The 18528-nt window shown below is 43.5% G+C and overlaps 1 protein-coding gene across 1 annotated transcript in view; it reads right to left on the bottom strand.

The window, feature by feature from the left end:
* LOC310780834 (ras-specific guanine nucleotide-releasing factor RalGPS1-like) overlaps window positions 1–18528 on the bottom strand; it is a gene marked incomplete at its 5' end in the record, with an annotated part of 140086 nt that overhangs the window by 64617 nt on the left and 56941 nt on the right.

The following is an 18528-nucleotide window of genomic DNA, read 5'->3' as shown; positions in this document are numbered from 1 at the left end:
GAAACTAGGTCGAGACCAACATTTCAATCATGAGAGACCTGAGACCAGTGGGTAAATTTTAACGAGCAAGCTTTATTCACAAATGGCATGGCTACTAATTCTATGGCATGGCAGCATGGCAAATGATTCTTTGGCGTAATGACTCCGTGGTAAGATGCCTCCCTTCTTGTGGTGAGAGAGAAGGGCATGTGCTCAGACTAGGATAGAGAATCCCCCAAAAGGAAGGACTCACTTTTAGAGACAACTCCGGGCTAGATACGTGCGCCCAGAGCCCTCCCAAATCCCTTTGTTTTTGAGAGTGAACAGCGCATGTGCAACTACACAGATCCTGATCTGCACTGGTGGAAACCGGAAGTCCCCGGACGGCGTCCGTGGCAATTCGGTGCAAGAAAATATTGACCCAAAAACAGTAGCCTACACATGTAGATCATTATGAATCTACATATTTATTGCAGATTATATACTCACTATCTAATATTCACCTCGCTCATTAAAAAAATATATATATATACACCGGTATAACGTTTTATTTTCCCCTCCATGTGGGTATAGGTGGGGCGGCGCCCTGGCGCCCTCTAGTGGCCGGCCGCTACTGCTGTGACATCATCAGTGATGTTATAAATAAATCCTACTGTGACATCATCAGTGATGTCATAAATCCCTGATCCCACTGTGACATCATGAGTGATGTCATCTGTTTACATTTTTGTCTCACTGATGATGTCATAGGCATTTGTGACATCACTGATGATGTCATAGGCACTGATGACAAAAGGGACAAGTGGGCAATCTCTGTCTGTCTGTTCTCTGTAGACCCTTTTCACGGGGGCCATTTTGTGTCGAAAAGGAAGAATAAACACAGGTGCAAGCAAAACACTAATGAGGGTTTCCAAATTCCAATCATGGAAGTTGGAAACCCTCATTAGTTTTTTGCTTGCACCTGTGTGTTTACCCTGCCTTTTCGACACAAAATGGCCACCGTGAGAAGGGTCTATTTAGGATGTCATAGGTACTTGATGATGTCATAGGCATTGTGACATCATCAGTGATGTCACTCGAGCAATTGTGGTTTTTGGTTACATCCGAGCAATTGTGACATCACTGATGATGTCATAGACATTGTGACATCATTGTGATGTCATCAGTGAGTGATGTCATATACAAAGTTGTGCAATGGTGCGCTGCGCATGCCAATGGGGCAGGCGAGGCCATGCAGCAGCCGAGCTGCGGGCGAGGCGGCGCAGGTGCCGAGCAAATTTGGGGCCAATTAGTCCTAACGGTGGCACTACAGCGACCGTCTAAAGTTTCAAACTTTGAAAATTCATAAAAAATCAGGCATACGTGCTACGGCTTTGCAACTTTCACCGAAATGTGCACCCAAATGAGGATAAACTTTTGTACAATGCAACCTATGGCCAATTATGAAGTCTAAAGACCGCAAAACTGCAAAAACTGTAAAACTAATTAAACCCTACTCCCACATTTTTTCTTCAAACGACACCAAACTTCAGCATCTGCATCGTTAGACTGTCGTACACAAAAGTATCAAAACAGATTTTCGACCGGTCAAAAATTGAGCCCACAGTGCATCAAAACGTTGAATTCTGGCCCCGTGTATAGCCTAATTGCCTTAATTACCTATGGCAATTAGGTTGTATTTGTGATGTCATCAGTCAGGCAAGCAATTGTGATGCCATCACTGATGTCACTCGAGCAATTGTGATGTCATAATAGCTCAAAGCCTTGAGACTTGCCCGGCCACAACCCATTGCTGCGCAGCAGCTATAATTTTACTTTCATTTTCCGCTCCTTTTCCAAAGGAGAAGATGGGTCACATGACGTGCAAATGCGGAAAATGTGTTTCCATTACACTTTTGCGATAAACTGCTATATCGACACATCTAAAAAGAACACCTCATGAGAGCGCAAAAACTTTTTGCGATATTTGGGAGGTTTTTCGAAATTTACGTGTTTCCATTACCCAATTTCTATTGCGATATTTAGATTTTGCGCATTTCTGAGGGTAATGGAAACACGACTACTGACACAGTAGACACTGACACAGTAGACTGACACAGTAGACTCTGACACAGTAGACACTGACACAGTAGGCACTCCCACAGGAGACACTGACACAGTAGACACTCTCACACAGTAGACTCACACAGGAGACACTGACACAGCCGGTGGCTGTCGCAAAATGTAAACAGTCCAACAGTTGACGTCATTTTGCGATCTGCTGCTACATCAAAGGATCCAGAAAAGAATGACAACAGTGAGTAAGCGTGATGGGAAAAGTACTCGCATTCCTTAGTTAAGTAGAAGTACAATTACTTGTGTAAAAAACACTCTGGTCAAAGTAGACGTACCGATTCAACTCAAGTAAAAAAGTAAAAAAAAAAAAGTACAGGCTCTGAAATGTAATACAGTAAAGTACACAAGTAAAAAGTATTTCTACTGGCTGATTTGTGCAAAGCTAACAAACTGACGTCATATTTTACTATAATTCTATTAAACTTAAAAGATCACCTCTAAACATGTTTTAAGATGTATAAAGACTATACTTTGATTAATAATTTTTGTGATGTGATTTTTCCACAAAAAAGGTGCACATAATGTGTGAAAGCTGGGAGAGCATGAGACGAGAGAGACAAACAACATTACATATTGTTTTTGTCTGTCGTGCATTACAACTAAAGTACAGTAACTAGCCTGTTTTGAGTAGAAAGTAGAAATACAGATATTTGTGTTAAAATGTAGGGAGTAAAAGTAAAAAAAAGAAGTAAAAAAATAAATAATCAGTACAATACAGATACCTGAAAATCCTACAGTAATGGAGTATTTTCACTTAGTTACTGGAGGGTAAAGTGGGCACCACCCAAACGATGCACGGGTGAGGTAAAGCGTTCCTCGCATCAAAGGTTGTCGTAAAAGTTCGACTAGTAAAAATCACAGCATGGGTGCACTTTAAATGTGAACATTCCTGGAGTTGTCATGGCAAAACATTTGACTTCACCCACAAAAGCCACGAACTGCAAAACAGAGGTGAGAGAAGCTATTGCATCTATCTCCCACCCATGTGTGAGAGCCACATCCAGGGGTGGGTTAGTAACAACTTACAAGTCAAGGCACGAGTAAATGGCCATTAGTGGCGACATGGGGATGGGAACCCACAAGCATCAAACACAAGGGGCAAATGCTTCGACTTTGGAATAGGCTGGTAAGAATGTCTGATCAGACACTCACTAAAAAGATATTTAATTGGGACATTGCCCATTGCCTGGTAGGAGACTGGTAGCTTTAAAGTCCCTGGAAACCAGAAATATTTTTTTATTATTTAGCATTTTTAGTTCATCACATCACAGGAACCTATGTTAATAAGCCACCAGCCAAATTTGAACGATGATGAACGTCGCAAAGTATATAAATTTAGGTTTGACAGTCACGGCAAAAGTCATGAGAATCAATTAGATTTTAGAGTGTATTTTCTCCCGTGGACTGTGTGGGCGTGTCCCGTCTGCAGCAGGTCTCCTCTCTCTGTCTCTCTCTCTCTCTCTCTCTCGGAGGAGACCTGCTGGAGGAGACCTGCTCGGAGGAGACCTCTCTCTCCATTAACGGAAAGAGAGAGAGAGAGAGAGAAGGAGAGAGAGATGGAGTGTGTGTGTGTGTGTGTGTGTGTAATCGCGCGTTGCTCGGCGCATAGCACAGAGAGGGTTTACAGAGAGGAAGAGATATCTGCCGCTGCGCTACTGTGTGTGTGTCAGTGTGTGTGTGTGTGTGTGTGTGTGTGTGTGTGTGTGTGTGTGTAATCGCGCGTTGCTCGGCGCATAGCACAGAGAGGGTTTACAGAGAGGAAGAGATATCTGCCGCTGCGCTACTGTGTGTGTGTGTGTCAGTGTGTGTGTGTGCGCGCGCGTGCGTGCATGCGTGTGATTCGATTAAATCTTATGACGTGATAAGCGGTAGCACCGCGCGCACCGTTCTCTTCAATGAGGAAATGGAAATCCAGACCTTGTAGAAAAGTGTCGATTTTTGGGGTTAGGGTTGAAAGTAATGTCAATTAATTTCTGAGGCACACAATTACTCAGATAAGACCCTAAATTTAATAGTTAGAAGGTTTTTGTGGATTTTGGTTTCCAGGGACTTTAAAGCTAACCCTGAAGAAGATAGACTCTGTTTACTATGTGAATTAGGCAACATTGAAAACCTTGTATTTATTCTATTAATTTGGGGTGTAGGGTTATTTATTTGAGGGTAGGCCATGCGGCGATACCCCAGAAAATCTCCCTCTTTTTCGCAGCCCAATGTTGTTCAGGTATGGTATTCAGAGTGAAATGTATTGGCTAACAGGGTCAGGGTACCAGGACCAGAAACAAAAGGTAATAATGGGAAAATTTGACTCTGGTTTCATTCAATTAAACCATAGAGCAGTGATACTCAACTTGCGGCCCGTGGGGCACATGCGGCCCGCGATGGAATTGAATAAATAAATAAATAAGTAAATACAGTGCACCTGAACGCAACATGCAAGATACCCACTGAATAAGTGTCCAAATGTTCATGTCATTCTGGCCAATACTCCACTTCTGTTATAGCATTTCAGTCTGGAATATGGAATATCTTTCAATAATCTATGATTTAGCTGCTAAATTGTCAAATACCGCCGTCTGCTCGCTACCCAGGCACTCATGTATGTACTTAAAGGAGAATTTCGTTTTTTTTAACCTGCAGCCCTCTCCTCACATTAATTATGATCTGACGACTCACCCAGTGATCTCTGCAGCGTTTTTGTCCGTCCTAGGCGTTGTTGTGATCGAAATAGTGTGCAAGCCAGTCCTAGAATGTAGCTCTGTGGGGGCCAAGTGGCAGCGTGTTTTCTTCCATCTAAATAGACAGTTTTATTCCTGTTTTCGGATCCCTAACGAACCAGCAGACTGCTATTGTCCCCCGGGCTCTTTACAGTGGTAAAGAGCGCCGAGCAGTAGTTGTTACAGGCATGCCAGGAATCCCAGGCATCCCATTTCCGCCTGTCGGGACAGTGAGACTTTCCTGACGAGAGTTGTGTCTCACTGACCCCTACAGGCAAAAATGGGATGCCTGCAACCACCAGTGAAAAGAGCCCGGGGGAGAATTGCAGTCTGATCGTTCCTTAGGGAACAGTTTATGACGATATGCGTCGAAAACGGGAATAAAACTGTCTATTTAGATGGAGGAAAACATGCTGCCACTTGGCCCCCACGGAGCTACATTCTAGGACTGGCTTGCACACTATTTCGATCACAACAACGCCTAGGACGGACAAAAACGCTGCGGAGATCACTGGGTGAGTCGTCAGATCATAATTAATGTGAGGAGAGGGGTCCAGGTTAAAAAAAAACGAAATTCTCCTTTAACCTAACTAACTTAACAAACTATCCAGGGGGCACAACATTGTCAGACTAAACTCCGGCTGACACCCCAAAAACCTACAATCCGCTACAGAAAAAGGTATATTCTTTGTTTATTAACTGGCCCGTGGCCTTCTATCCTTTAAGGAAAGTGGCCCCCGGGCAAAGCAAGTTGGGTATCCCTGCCATAGAGACTTAATGATTACCTGGAAACTCTTCCCAGCTATTAACCTGCCGCCCGCGATAGCAGCCCGCCAGTGTTAATACCAAGCTATTACCTGGTTATTACTTTGGTAATCACATGGTATTATTACTTTTTTATTATCACACTTATCACTCCCCAATTAGCATGTCGTTACCGAGGTGTAATATAAAGTGCTACTACAGTATATTTACAGAGTAAATACTTGCTCATTAGGGGACTGTAAACAGAAGTGTTTCCAAGCGGGACAGGTAAAGGCTGGTGGGTTCCTTTGCCAGGCTCTCATCTATCATCCCCCCAACCCTGACCCGTGACCTGTGACCTCCGACCTCTCTGAGCCTCACCCCCTGTGGGCCCTGTCTCCTTTGTGCTATTCACCAGCTTCCGCACTACACAGCACAGGAATGTACCCACTGGTTGGTGTGTGTGTGTGTGTGTGTGTGTGTGCGCACGCCACGCGCACGTGCGTGTGTGTGTCACACTAGATTTTATCTTCATAGATGTACAAAGTGCTCAAAATTCTAATCCAGAGCAGTGATTCTCAACGTTTGGACAGTCTAGAGATTTTGTCTCTCGGACCCAAATCTGAGAATTATTGTTAGTGTTAGTGTTATAGTGTTAGATATGATTTTGTGACTACTGTATCTGTATTGTAGGTAGAGAGATGACAGAGAGACTGCGATAAAAACGGTAATTCTTCTACATTCTCAACTGGTGTTAACGTCTTGTAAATGAAATGAATGTGAGGGGTATGATTCGCCAAATTGATAGGGAGCCCCTGGAACCCCCTCAAGGTGGTCCCCAAACCCCGTGTTGAGAACAACTGATCTAGAGCACTGAGACTTACAGACTTACAGTCAATGATCTATTCTAGACTATGACTGAGCATGTGTGTGTGTGTGTGTGTGTGTGTGCGTGTGTGTGTTGGACAGTGTTGTAGTAGCAATTCAATAGAATGAAGAGCAATTTGTTTTATGGCTGTTGTCACTTTATGCATTTTTGTTGCATCACAAAATAATAAAAAATATGCAAGGTTTTTCATCTTAGCTGTAAGCAAAATTAAACTTTTTATATATCAAAGTGAAAAGACATTTCAGGAAATGTAGATTCATATGCTCCATACTTTACAATGGGGTTATAATTATAAGGTCTTGAACCATGCTTTCCATTGACACAAAGTCTAACTTGCGAACAAAGTTGATCTCAGGACCCTTCACTAAACATAATTTTAGGGTGTGGGGTGGAACTCAGGACCCTTCACTAAACATAATTTTAGGGTGTGGGGTGGAACTCCGGATCCTTCACTAAACATGATTTTAGGGTGTGGGGTGGAACTCAGGATCCTTCACTAAACATGATTTTAGGGTGTGGGGTGGAACTCAGGACCCTTCACTAAACATGATTTTAGGGTGTGGGGTGGAACTCCGGATCCTTCACTAAACATGATTTTAGGGTGTGGGGTGGAACTCCGGATCCTTCACTAAACATGATTTTAGGGTGTGGGGTGGAACTCAGGACCCTTCACTAAACATGATTTTAGGGTGTGGGGTGGAACTCAGGATCCTTCACTAAACATGATTTTAGGGTGTGGGGTGGAACCCCGGATCCTTCACTAAACATGATTTTAGGGTGTGGGGTGGAACTCCGGATCCTTCACTAAACATGATTTTAGGGTGTGGGGTGGAACTCAGGACCCTTCACTAAACATGATTTTAGGGTGTGGGGTGGAACTCAGGACCCTTCACTAAACATGATTTTAGGGTGTGGGGTGGAACTCAGGACCCTTCACTAAACATGATTTTAGGGTGTGGGGTGGAACTCAGGACCCTTCACTAACATGATTTTAGGGTGTGGGGTGGAACTCAGGATCCTTCACTAAACATGATTTTAGGGTGTGGGGTGGAACTCAGGATCCTTCACTAAACATGATTTTAGGGTGTGGGGTGGAACTCAGGATCCTTCACTAAACATGATTTTAGGGTGTGGGGTGGAACTCAGGATCCTTCACTAAACATGATTTTAGGGTGTGGGGTGGAACTCAGGACCCTTCACTAAACATGATTTTAGGGTGTGGGGTGGAACTCAGGACCCTTCACTAAACATGATTTTAGGGTGTGGGGTGGAACTCAGGATCCTTCACTAAACATGATTTTAGGGTGTGGGGTGGAACTCAGGACCCTTCACTAAACATGATTTTAGGGTGTGGGGTGGAACTTCAGAAAACAACAGCTTAGCATGGAAAATGTGACTCACTCCAAGATGGTGTTTGTGTGTCCACTCTGTGACATTTAGATGGTGTGTGTGTCTACTCTGTGACATTTAGATGGTGTGTGTGTGTCCACTCTGTGACATTTAGATGGTGTGTGTGTGTGTGTGTGTGTGTGTGTGTGTGTGTGTGTGTGTGTGTGTGTCCACTCTGTGACATTTTTGCAAGAGAGATGGTGTTTGTGTTTAGTATCCTGTACACAACACCCCAGAGGAGCAGTGAAAAGACATCTGTTTAGCCATGTGTCTCCAATCGGCATCATTCACACCATCATTTAAATGTTAGACATCATTCTTGCTCCCACAGCCCAAGTGAATAAGGGACTACTAGCAGCCTGTAACCTGTAGACCAGTGGTTCCCAAACTGGGCTACGCGTACCCCTAGCCTAGGGGTATGTGGTACGGACTACAGGGGGTACTTCAGAGAAAGGGGAAAATGGAAACATGTAATCAATTAAATTAAATCATCAAAAGAAACGTTAAAATAAATCTTCTCGGGAGGCCCTAATTGCAACTCTTTCACTCCATTTCTATTTTGTAATGTTATATTCTTATATAAGGTGGGTCATCATTCATTCATTGATTGCATCATATGCTAGTTTCCCTTGCAGTTTTTTAAGCAAAATGTTGTCTGGGAAAGGGGGTAGTGAAGTCCAGAAAAAATTAGAAGCACTGATGTAGATATAACTCATTCAGTTAATACTACATGAGAAATGAATAGCACATAAAATCATACTGATACAGTATTATCTCAAGCTGTGTCAACTAATGGCTCATTTATACTCCATTTTCATACGTAAATAGATGCGTCCGTTCCAAACGGTGTAATCGTCAGGCCCGTATCTAGCTATGAGCACAGAGAGGTCCGGACCTCCCCTAATATTTCAGAGAAAAAAATAAAAAGCAGGTGGTGACATGAAAGAGAATATACTGAATAATGACATCACAACAGTATAATCCTAATGTTGATTTCTAATTATATATTAATCTAAATATGGCTAAAAAAGGGGAAAAAAAACCCTCAAATTTTTGCGGGCGCCGCCGAATCCGCCTCCCCTTGCTGGACCTCCCCTATTTCGAAACCCTGGATACGGGTCTGGTAATCGTCACTGCCCACATACTTCCATGCATCTTTCACGTTGGTATCATGTTAAGCAATACATCCACCAGTGGGCAGTAGAGAGTCAAATGTATGAGTGTGTGTGTGGTTTCATGCATATCCATAAGCTTTCAGAGGACGGACAGAAAACGCACAATATTTACGCAGAGTAGCCTACAGACAGAAGGCTCTGTCCATCTCCGTCTCCGTCTTTAACGTAGAGTATAATTGGGCCTAAAAGGAGAATTTCATTTTTTTTTTCAACCTGGACCCGAGTACTCACCGAGATAGCCTTGTTTCCAGCTGGAGCAATGTGCTCAAACAACTACACAGTGTACTACTCAGGGCAATCTCGCACCACATGGTCAATACACGTTCGCTAATAAAACTGCTTGTTTTGCCGGCTGGGAGGCTCAAACTGTCAATAGTGTCTGGCAACATGGAAATTACTCTATATATATTTAGCTGATTGATGGATAGTTTCCCATTCGGTCCCTCTGTTTTGGCCACTTCTTCCTTTCACTTTTGGGACATGGAAGAATTGTCTCCAGCAAAGCGCTGTTGTGTTGATGAGAGAGGGGAAATCCTCTGTGGTGACACAGCTCGAGCTTCGCTGTCTTGCTCGTTGCCCCTCTGTCTGCTCCTCTCTTTCTCCTCGCCTGCTCGCATGGAGAGACGACTCTATACATGAAGATTATTCTCCGGGGCGGTCGAGCAGGCGAGGTTACAGCTACGATAGCCTAGTATTATGATTCGGCCATTCTATGTCACTATGTCACTAATCTTACTATCTTAGCAACTCAAAGCTTCTTTTTTTCCCCATGTCGATGTTTTTAACGTGTACAACCCAGGAAAGACTTAAAGCAGAGGTTAACTTAATAACGGCAAAAGGCAGTCGTTTTTAAAACAATAAAAGGCCCAAATCAACAAAAGCTTCCGTTCCTCCAGAGTGGAGTTTGACAGAATGTCTGAGAGGAGAACCAGACCACATCAATTCCCAATCCCCAGAGGCAACACGGCTCCCAGGGAATTATCTTCTCTGCCTATCTGACCTTTCCGAGGCAAAGCACCATATCTTAAAAGCCTGAAGGACAAAAGAGCACATAATATAATTATTATATATATAATGAGCTAAGGCATCATTATATCTGAGAACACTTTTACGACAAATCTCATGCAATTAAAAATAAATACAATGAGTCATAGCATACTGTATTTGTTGAGTGTCTGCGATGTGTTGTTTAACCCCTAATTACCATGACAACATAACAAACGGTACCAAAGCAGTTCCACCTCAGCTTTTGTTGAAGAGACTGGAGGACAGTGTGACGTGGCAATGTGGGGGTGTCGCCCCGCTTGCTCGGATCACACATATTTTCAAACTCCATCTTCATTTTGAGGTCAACTGCACACCTGGAAAGTTTCGTGACGGCATCTTGCACGGTTTTGACGCTATCGCGTTTGCAAAATCTGTCCACAGACAGACAGGCAGACATGTAGACAAACACCTGGCAAAGCACTCAGAGCAGTTTCTGTGGTAGTTCCCGCTACAATAGGTGTATCCAGGACCATAGTACACACACACACACACACACACACACACACACACACACACACACACACACACACACACACACACACACACCATTAAAACACAAGAGCAAATCAAAAACGTCAGAAAAGTGTCAAATACTGTCTGTCCAGTGCACTGAAAGTCATTTACTGTAATAAGGCCATATGATTTCTGCAATCTAGAAAACACGGAATTTGTCCATAAAAATGGAATCAACTGTGAAACAGGGAATATTGCAGAATCGTCCACCCTTACGTCACCTCACACAACTTCATCGTCACTTTGAGAAACATGTCGCAGAGGCTGTCTGCAAAAGCCATCCAAAGAAAATCCACCCTAACCCCGAAATAAAAAAATGGGAAAAGGCGGGATTTGGGGGCAGATATGATGTGAAAGACGAGGATAACCGTCCAGGTAAATAACGACAGCACCTCTTCTCCTTCCTGCAGCCTGTTAGCTCTCAGTCTGCAGCGGGTCGAGACACACATGCCGCGACCCCTGACCCCGCTCTGCAACACTTGCAATAGCTGACAGCTGTGGCCGCTCAGGTCTCCAACAGCCTGGACACAAGGAGGCCTGGGGTAGGTGGAGGAGGGGGGGGGGGGGGTCTCTAGAGTGCTTGTGGGCGGAGTTGTAGGGGCGCTTCAGGGGACCAGGGTTTGGGTGGGGGAACTGAGCCTCTGTCTAATAATGCCTCTGTGACCTCCCCTCTGTCAGGGGGGCGGAGTCAGGGGAAGGGGCGGTGCCACGGCTCACGACTTGATTACTTCAGGCAGCAATAAGTGCCTCACCTCTGATGACATGAGAGGCAGAGAGAGGCAGAGTCTCTGGGAGGAAGGCAGAAAGCAACAGTGACTTATTGTTCAGTGTCTGACTGACAGTGACTTGACACAGTGTTCAGTGTCTGACCGACATGGAGGAGCTCTCTCAGTTTGGGACTTGTCACTTGACCCCAAAGGCTAACAAGTCCTCTGCTGCAGATGAACGGACCTCGGAGTGAAACAGCCGTTGGACTGTCTGTTGTTGCTCTTTGATTGGACCCTTCAGCTCCTTAAGGGACCGTTAAAAAGATCTGCCTCTGCAAGGAGCACGTCGATGCGTTGGACATTGCCTCTATGATGATGACCACCGAGGATTCCTCTTGACAGAAGGTGATAAAGGAGCAGAAGGCGCAGCAGCCAGCAACCATCCAAGATTTCATCCACTTATGGACAAAGGAAGAAGGGATTTGGAATGACTTTCTTCGGTGAGGAATTTCAGTCACATTTGCCGGAAAGGCACAGGATATAGAGAGAGGAGAGACTGACGGAGGAGTGGAGGTGAGGCAATTATCCCACCTGCGTTTTTACACATGCACACCACACATTGGGGGGGGGGATCTTTTCTCGTTATAACAAGATATTTTCAGGTTATAATGACATTTTCTCTCATTCTGACATACCAACTTATCTCATAAAGAAACTTATCTCATTATGACATACCGACTTACGTTTTTTTCCTTTTTTTTTGCACACACACACACACACACACACACACACACACACACAAAACGAACAAACTCAGACACAGGAAAAGAAAAGGAAGAACAGGCATACATATATTATCGACATTCCTATTAGTACAATGTGGTGCTATCAGCCGCGTGAGGTGCTTATGTGCTTGTAAGAGATGTTGTGCATGGGATCCCATGCAAGGGGGTCCATGAGAAACCAGCTGGGCGAGTCAACTTGTCGCCTTTAACCTCGTCAAAGTAGGCCAGAAACGGGCCCCAGATAGTCTAGAATCCTTTACGCGAGTTGGTCCTCGGGAACCTGAGTCTCTCCATCCTTATAACTGAGACCATGTCTGTCAACCACCGCTGAAAAGAAGGTGGAGAGGGGGACTTCCATCCCTTCAGAATGGGTCTCTTGGCGACAGTCATCCCGTGTCAGAGACTGTACCAGCTTATCTCATAAAAACAAGAAACTTCTCGTTATTATGACATACCAAGTTCTCTCATAACGAGAAACTTTTCTCGTTATAACGAGATATCGATATGTTTCAATGAGATGAGTTGGTATGTCATAATAATGAGAAGAGATGTCATTATAACCTGAAAAATGTTATAACGAGAAAAAGATCTGGTTATAACGAGAGTAGTTTCTCATTATAACGACCTACTGAGCAGACCACCCCCCCCTGCCAGCCGTAAGCTTCAAAATAAGAGCATGTTGACGCTATTGCTTCTGCTTACATTGCCATGCAGCAGAAATGAGGAGCTGAATGGAGGTTTTCTGTTGCAGCTACAGATACAGTATAATATGAGTCACAGACACATGCACAGGTAAAGTAAGTAGCACACTGTTGCTCTTGTATTAGAGCAGAGGTTCTCAAATGTTTTCCAGCCAAGGACCACTTACATGATAGAAAATATACCGGGGAGCCCCTCATTCTGATTTGTGATTTTGGGCTAAGTTTAATTGTTTCCACGGTAACGTGCTTGACTTCTAAATTGATAGGTTTGTTAGATTAGAATGTAATCCATGAACCATTTTAGATTTAAAGCATAAAATATTTTCATTGAATTATGAAGCTTTTGCCAAAAAAAATCTGTTTTTATTTGTATTTTCCTGAAAACTTTTCGCGGACCCCCTGGCAAAGTGCCCCGGACCCCCATTTGAGAACCACTGTATTAGAGGGTATGAGTGGACTGAGCATCAATCGCTTACAGTAAGTCATCCATTACTCACCTCGTACTTAAGACTGTCTTGAGGGAGGAGAGTCTGGTGTCGTCTACAGCAGTGTTACACAAACTTTGCTGTTTTTAAAAATAAAAAAAAATTGCCACCCAATTCACAAAAAGGTCTGATGTACAAATCGTGTGCAGAGCGAATTTGTGCCTAAATTAACGTTCCTGGCCATTTTTATTGCCGGTTCCACATCACCTCAAGATAACATAATATGTTATCTTGAATAGGTAAACCAGCCATTTCAAAGAGATATACAGTATGTTGGACAAATCACAACTTTTATTTTCACGTTATTGAAAACATATACTCTTAAATACTTTCTAAATGTGACCACATAAATGCATTTAGGTGGAGTTATCATTGGTTAACTTTTATTTCCTCTCGGTAAAATAATATACTCATTTTAAATCCAAGACTGTGGAAGAAATTCTGCTTATTCATTTGACGACTCAAATAAAACCTCCTGCGACCCACATGTCGGTCCCGAGCCAGTCTTTAGAGAAACACTGCTCTACAGAGTCTTTAGGGAAACACTGCTCTACAGAGAGTCTTTAGGGAAACACTGCCTACAGAGTCTTTAGGGAAACACTGCTCTACAGAGAGTCTTTAGAGAAACACTGCTCTACAGAGTCTTTAGGGAAACACTGCTCTACAGAGAGTCTTTAGGGAAACACTGCTCTACAGAGTGTCTTTAGGGAAACACTGCTCTACAGAGAGTCTTTAGAGAAACACTGCTCTACAGAGTCTTTAGGGAAACACTGCTCTACAGAGAGTCTTTAGGGAAACACTGCCTACAGAGAGTCTTTAGGGAAACACTGCTCTACAGAGAGTCTTTAGGGAAACACTGCTCTACAGATAGTCTTTAGGGAAACACTGCTCTACAGAGAGTCTTTAGTGAAACACTGCTCTACAGAGAGTCTTTAGGGAAACACTGCTCTACAGAGAGTCTTTAGGGAAACACTGCTCTACAGAGAGTATTTAGGGAAACACTGCTCTACAGAGAGTCTTTAGAGAAACACTGCTCTACAGAGAGTCTTTAGGGAAACACTGCTCTACAGAGAGTCTTTAGAGAAACACTGCTCTACAGAGAGTCTTTAGGGAAACACTGCTCTACAGAGAGTCTTTAGAGAAACACTGCTCTACAGAGAGTCTTTAGGGAAACACTGCTCTACAGAGAGTCTTTAGGGAAACACTGCTCTACAGAGAGTCTTTAAGGAAACACTGCTCTACAGAGAGTCTTTAGGGAAACACTGCTCTACAGAGAGTCTTTAGGGAAACACTGCTCTACAGAGAGTCTTTAGGGAAACACTGCTCTACAGAGAGTCTTTAGGGAAACACTGCTCTACAGAGAGTCTTTAGAGAAACACTGCTCTACAGAGAGTCTTTAGGGAAACACTGCTCTACAGAGAGTCTTTAGGGAAACACTGCTCTACAGAGAGTCTTTAAGGAAACACTGCTCTACAGAGAGTCTTTAGGGAAACACTGCTCTACAGAGAGTCTTTAGGGAAACACTGATCTACAGATAGTCTTTAGGGAAACACTGCTCTACAGAGAGTCTTTAGGGAAACACTGCTCTACAGAGAGTCTTTAGTGAAACACTGCTCTACAGAGAGTCTTTAGGGAAACACTGCTCTACAGAGAGTCTTTAGTGAAACACTGCTCTACAGAGAGTCTTTAGGGAAACACTGCTCTACAGAGAGTCTTTAGGGAAACACTGCTCTACAGAGTCTTTAGGGAAACACTGCTCTACAGAGAGTCTTTAGGGAAACACTGCTCTACAGAGAGTCTTTAGGGAAACACTGCTCTACAGAGAGTCTTTAGGGAAACGCTGCTCTACAGAGAGTCTTTAGGGAAACACTGCTCTACAGAGAGTCTTTAGGGAAACACTGCTCTACAGAGTCTTTAGGGAAACACTGCTCTACAGAGAGTCTTTAGGGAAACACTGCTCTACAGAGTCTTTAGGGAAACACTGCTCTACAGAGAGTCTTTAGGGAAACACTGCAGAGTCTTTAGGGAAACACTGCTCTACAGAGTCTTTAGGGAAACACTGCTCTACAGAGAGTCTTTAGGGAAACACTGCTCTACAGAGAGTCTTTAGGGAAACACTGCTCTACAGAGAGTCTTTAGGGAAACACTGCTCTACAGAGAGCTCTTTCCCCCCGCGGTCTCTCTCCCTGTGGGCTGAAGCTCTGTGAAAGTACTGTTAATTTGGTCAGCTATTTTTTTTTCATTTAGCCTTAGTCTTGTGTTAAATGTCCTTGTTAGTTTTTATCATATTTAGTCAACCTCATCCTGTTTGTATTTGGTCAAGTTTTAGTCGACTAAAAGTGCGTATTTTAGTTTCATAATTGTTTCTTTAGAATTTCCAAACTCATTGGAAAGATCTATGAATCTGTTATTATGGAATGGTTTAGTTTTCATCAGTGAAAATAGGTAGTCGAGGATTATGTAGTTTTCATCGACGGAATTAACACTGTGTGAAAGCCTGCCTGTCTCTGCAGCCAGACGTCAGACGGCTCGGAGTCGTATCCTCTGCCAACTGCTCCGGCTTTCCCCTCTGTGTGTGTGTGTGTGTGTGTGTGTGTGTGTGTGTGTGTGTGTGTGTGTCTGTGTGTATGTGTGTGTGTGTGTGTGTGTGTGTGTGTGTGTGCGTGTGTGTGTGTGTGTGTGTGTGTGTGTGTGTGTGTGTGGATGGATGAGTGGGTGGGTGGCTGAGAGTGACTGACTGGCTGCCACTAACAGAAATAGAGAGCCAAAGTCACACCCACTTCCCAGTTAGGCATACCAACCCAGGGATTTCATCCCCCATTTATTTTCCCATAGACATTTTATAAAAAGCTTGTAAAAATAGTTTCACTTTGTCAAACCAAGCGATTCAGCTATCTTCAGAATCAGGAGAGACCATAGAACATTTCACTCAGACCAAAAAAAATAAAAAATAAATAGCGGATTAAACATTTTTTATTTATTTTTTGTTCGGGTGAAATGTTACATCCTGATCCTGATCCCACAGCTGAATCGCTTGGGTCGACCGGGTAAAACTATTTTTATACGAATTTTATGAATTATCTTTGGGGGAAAAAATTACGGATTAAATCCCTTGGTTCCTATGCCTAACCGGAAGTGGGTGTGACTTTGGCTCTCTATAGTGACATGGACAGAAAGGGAGTGGGGGAGACAACGCACACGTGACTATTTCATTAAGTTGGTCAAGTTTGTTTCTGTTGAGTGGTTTTGAAGGAAAGAGGCTTGGCATTCATTGGCGGTGTGGTCGTGTGTGTCTGGGTGTTTGTCTGACAGATAGTCTGCAGTCTGCTGCTTTTGGTCTGGACTGCTTTAGTGCTGTTTGGGACTGCATGTACCAGTGATCAGTGATGTGATCAATTGATAAATGATTTTCTGACATTTTATAGACCAAACAACGAATCCATTAATCGAGAAAATAATCGACAGATTAATCGATTATGAAAATAATCGTTCGTTGCAGCCCTACTACACAATCTTATAGACTTTATTCTGCTTTCATGCCATAATTTGCTACACCGCCTTTCTTTGCCCACAGCGGACAGAAGTAGATCCTGATCCCTATGTACTGAATCCAGAATCGATCTTGAATCGGGAATCATTTTTGAGTCGAAAATTGATTTTTGAATCGAATCGTGACCCCAGGAATCTGAATCGAATCGTGAGATACCCAAACATTCACACCCCTAGTAACTATGGTGATGCTCACTTAACTGTTTCCATAGATGTGGGGTTGTAGAGTTTGTGTGTGTGTGCGTGTGTGTGTGTGTGTGTGTGTGTGTGTGTGCGTGTATGTGTGTGAGAGAGAAAGGGAGAGAGCGAGCGAGTATGAAGAGAAAGAGCTTTGCAAGGCTTGTCTCGCAATTGAGACTAGTGAGTAATACTGAACATGAGTTCTTGAACACAAACCTGACTGCTGTGACTGTTCAGCAAATCAGGACCAAAAACAACATGGCTAAACTAAGGAAGGAAGGAACGAGGAAATAAAAAGTTCCAGTGTGATTGGCTGTTATAATATAACAGCCAATCACACTGGAACTTTTTATTTCCTATTGTAATGCCTTGTGTAGGTGGAAAATACCCTGTTAAATTCAACTGGATATGAGCAACAGAGGAAAGGGAAGCAGACAATTCATTTCTATTAGCCCAGAGTAGGGATAGTTAATTTAGACTATCAAAACCTTAACCACTAGTCCCCACTGTACAGACTCAATTGGCCGTGTCTGCAGGTGGGAAGCAGGCGAGGCCACGCAGCAGCCGAGCTGTGAGTGAGGCCCGCGCAGCAGCCAAGGTGCATATGCGAGCCTGCGCAGTGGGCGGGCTCGCCCGGAATCGAGCGCACGAGATTTCTAGTAATAAATAATAACGTAAAATGGCCATATCGGCCGATAATTTATCGGTTCCAATAAATATTGTGCATCCCTACCACATACTTTAGTCACTAAAGTATGTGGTAGGGACCCACTAAAGTTTAGTGGGTCATAATTGATGATTGAGAGGGATTACCTTTTATGAGTCTATAAAAAAAGGGAAATGCTGCATAGTGTGCCTTTAACTTCCTTAATCGTATCTGATGTAAAGAGACAATACGCTGTAGGCAAACTTTTTAGTTAAAGCGGGACTTACCCCCCAGATTTCTGGCACAACGGCATGATGCTTGATTTGAATAAACCTATGGGAAAAACCAAGAAATGGAGTTCTCCTCTTGTCTCACTACTACTCTTTGGCTGTTGTTAGTTACACTTTAAGACTTTCAAGTGATTGCTTTTTCCAGTCACCGGTGGAGGCGCAGGCACACTGCAGGACACTTTGCTGCTTTGAGGTGGTTGAGATGTTGTTAATGAGCCGTGATTGACAGAAAAGCTGATCATGTACCATCAACAAATGGTATGGGGCCTTATGCCAGATAAATGAACATATTGGAAATTAACAATTAACATTATTGCTCACATTATGAAAGCCACCCGTGGTTGACTTGAATGAATGAGGACACCTAGTGACAGTACAAACTTCCATGTACTGTGTTGTCCTAAATGGTAAATGGACTGCATTTATATAGCGCTTTCATCCAAAGTGCTTTACAATGTGCCTACATTCACCCATTCATATACCAAAGGCGGCAGGCTCCCACGCAGGGGGCTGACACAGCCACCGGGAGCAATTTGGGGTTCAGTGTCCTGCCCAAGGACACTTCGACATGCGGACTTGGAGGAGCCGGGGATCGAACCACCGAACTTCTGATTAGTGGA

The sequence above is a fragment of the Poromitra crassiceps genome, assembly GCF_964638095.1.
Source record: "Poromitra crassiceps genome assembly, chromosome: 8".
Lineage (NCBI taxonomy): Eukaryota > Metazoa > Chordata > Actinopteri > Beryciformes > Melamphaidae > Poromitra > Poromitra crassiceps.
The sequence above is the reverse complement of the archived record's forward strand: the minus strand, read 5'-3'. Positions and strand labels throughout refer to the sequence as shown.